This window comes from Arachis stenosperma, chromosome 9 (assembly GCF_014773155.1).
Source record: "Arachis stenosperma cultivar V10309 chromosome 9, arast.V10309.gnm1.PFL2, whole genome shotgun sequence".
NCBI classification, from domain to species: domain Eukaryota; kingdom Viridiplantae; phylum Streptophyta; class Magnoliopsida; order Fabales; family Fabaceae; genus Arachis; species Arachis stenosperma.
Genome location: NC_080385.1, coordinates 86,147,988 through 86,151,390, shown reverse-complemented (window position 1 = coordinate 86,151,390; position 3,403 = coordinate 86,147,988). Strand labels below are relative to the sequence as shown.

Here is a 3,403-nt window from a genome sequence, read left to right as displayed (position 1 = left end):
CTTGGAGTTAAACGCCAGCTTTTGTGCCAGTTTGGGCGTTTAACTCCCACTTTGGTGCCAGTTCCGGCGTTTAACGCTGGGAATTCTGAAGGTGACTTTGAACGCCGGTTTGGGCCATCAAATTTTGGGCAAAGTGTAACATCCCTTCTAGCAAAATACCTTGCTTAAGTCAGGGTATTTCAACTAGAAAGAACATTACGTAACCTTCTCTAGTATTAACTACTTAATTATCGAGCCTTTGTATCGAGTTTGCGTCTTAGTTTTAAGAAAATGCCAGGAAATTTTGATTTTTTTTTTATTCATTCAAGACATGTATCAAAGATAAGCATTGCAAATAATAATAACAATCATATAAGTATTATTAATAGTAACTCTTATACATAAGAAGTCATATAAACCCAAATACAATATACTAAACCTACCCCTCTATATGAAATAAAATCTCAAGGGACAATCGGCGAGGGGACTCTATGAAAGCAATTAAAACCATAAAGAAAACCTACTAATCGCTCGCAGCTTTAAATCGCGTCTTCAAACCTGTGTCACTGAAAGGGTGGAAAATTTGGGGGTGAGAACCAAACCACATGTTCTCAGTAGAGGTCGAGAATGCCGTGAAAGTAAAGAATAAAGCGCAAATAGTTAATTTCATTCAGAGACATCTAAAAGAAAATTAACCTTCTTTAAAAGTATTAGTTAATTATTCAAAATGCCAGACCCATATTTTCTTTATAAAACTCTTCAAAGTTTCCTAGACTGTATGAATGACTAATTTGTTCCAAGCATAGGTTCATTAAGTCTATGCTGAACCAGCTTAATCTTTCATACTTTATTACACCTCAAACACAAACCAATCACGGCCTCAGGCCTAAGCAATTCAATCAACATCCAATTCACCACAATCCAGTCAATCAGTTACAAACACAAGTAATGAGGTTCAAACACAATCAAAAGCAATTAAATCAAGTATAGCAATTAGCAGTTAAACAGGATTATTCATTTAGGCAAACCAATTACAATATACACACCCAAACAATGTCACATAGATGCATATGATGAATGTCTAGTCCTAGTACAGGCCATGAGCTCATGTGTCGGTTGGCTGCCCGCAATCCCGACATTTATCCGGTCACGAGTAATCGATTTCCCGGATACGATTTTCCGTTCCTAAATAAATGCGCATATAATAATAGCCGCTCATTTGAGACAGCCTCTGCTTATTGCAGGAAAATATATATATACTCTGCTCTGCTCTGGGGAAGCGGAAAATGGTTGTAGGTAACTTAGTTTCCCTACAGAAACTCTGGGTTGCATTAAGCAACTAATATATATCAAATATAGCTCTGGGTTGCATCAAGCAACTAATATATATATAAATATAGCTCTGCGTTGCATCAAGCAACTAAAATATATATATATATATATACAAATATCTCTTTACTCTACTCTCGCTGTTATATTCTCTGTATCTCTTTACTTTTCTCTGAATACTCTTTCATCTGTATCTATATTACTCTTTTTCTCTTTATCTCTTTACTCTTTTGTAATTGTAAATATGCAAGCGGGACAAAACCCACGTCCTTGCTAGCAACTTTATAAATCAAATATATTTTCTCAAAAGAATCAGTAAAGTTGTTATCGTTAAACAAGTCTCAAGTATTCATTTTGATTAAGTCCTTTTACTTTTATAAAAATTTGGACATAATCTCCTTTAAAAATAGGACTTAGCCACCCTTACGGGTCCCAACCAAACAATTTACCAAACTCTTTTCAACCTTTCCAATATCAATTCAATTCAGAAACAAGCAAATTCCAACATTGAAACAGCCATATAACACTAAGGTTCATCTTTAATTTTATGAACTCATAACTCTCACTCAAGCATTCCCAACACCCTATCTTCTTTTCTGTTTTTAATATAGCAAATGAACTCGGAATTGCGCAAACTTTATGTCCAGGCGTTCATCTTGAAATAAGCTTTCTAACAAACCAAAGATCATAATTTTCTGGTTTCTCTAGCCTTAGGAATAAAGGAAAAACCAAGACTGCTCTGCAGTGCATAAAACCAGAAAAACAGCAGTAGCATGTGACATTCAAAATTCAATATAAAATCCAAGTTAAATCCAATGACTTTGAAAATTAATAAAGTTCAACTACACTCATCCAAGTTTCTTTTCCAATTGGTTTCAGGTCAATATCATTTTTAATGAAGAAGTTATATAACCTAGAAGCAGACTAATTTTCTGCAGAATTCTGTTTTAAAAGTTAATGAACTTATCTTCTTCCAAGTCCCATAACTTACTCATTAAAACATGGATAGCCCTGAAATTTAAGTCACATATGCTAAACACACTTAGTTTTCACTCCCAATTGGTTGCATCTCAATATCATTCCAGATTTAAAAATTATAAAACCTCAAAGTTACTGACTTAGAAAACAAAGCTTGACTTTTACTGCATAATACATCTTTCTTTGAAAATCCAAATCTTTAAAACCACAAATCTAAAAATTCTAAATTTTTATAAAATTAAAGTGTTAAACCCAAAGTTTCATTTAAAATTGGTTCCATTTCAAAATGCAAACTCGAGAATTTCTAATAGAGGAAACAAGTTGCTGCTGTGTTAAACGCTCAGCAGAAAAAAACCAGATTTGACATCCATAATTCAAAAATTCACCATAAACCATAAACTTAGTGAAAAAGTCTCAAATTCAGCAGTCCAGTTCCCTATATTCCCAAGCTCAATCCAACATTCATATAATCAATTAATTACTCACAGCTATTAATACTATTTGCAGTTATTCAGTAAACCTTGTTGGCATTCCTAAATTAAAATCATTTTAAACCCCCTACCTCGATGTCGCATTAACCACACAAAATTGGAAATGCAGCAACCCTCCATGTTCTAACGCGAGGATAACAACATCAACCACAACTCTAATAGCAGCAACAGTAACTTTGAAGGGGAAATTAATAATGGCTGCAGCAAATGCAAGGGCAAAACAGAACAGATTATCAAAGGAGTAATAACCAGAAAAATGTTTGTAGAACAGAACCAATCGTACCAAGGAAAGACGGGAATGGAGCAACAGCTTTGGTACTCAGAATAACAGGAACCAGAGACCAGGGTGTCCGTCCTAGCGGGCAGCAGCATCAATTCGATCAGTTAGGATAGTAGGGACACCAACGGAATCGGAACAGCGGAACAAAATAAAAGCGGGACAGAATCAAGAAAGGAAGAAGCTGAATTACCGGTGAATCTGTTCCAGTTTTGGCGATGATTCCTTTCTCGCGTTCCGTACCGGTGCTCTCACTTCCTTTTCCCTTTGACGGCGGCAGAATCGGCAAGGACGGGCTCTTCCCCCTTGCGTGCTAACATCAGCAGCGGCGTTCATAGCACTTCTCCAG

At 35.7% G+C, this 3,403-nt stretch overlaps 1 long non-coding RNA gene across 1 annotated transcript; it reads right to left on the bottom strand.

Annotated features, from left to right (window-relative positions):
* Window positions 1–524: 524 nt before the first annotated feature.
* LOC130951968 (uncharacterized) lies at window positions 525–3,201 on the bottom strand. Its single transcript, XR_009074172.1, has 3 exons — window positions 3,061–3,201; window positions 2,849–2,975; window positions 525–545 (listed from the first exon to the last, which is right to left on the bottom strand). It is a non-coding gene; the product is annotated as an uncharacterized LOC130951968 (long non-coding RNA).
* Window positions 3,202–3,403: the final 202 nt, after the last annotated feature.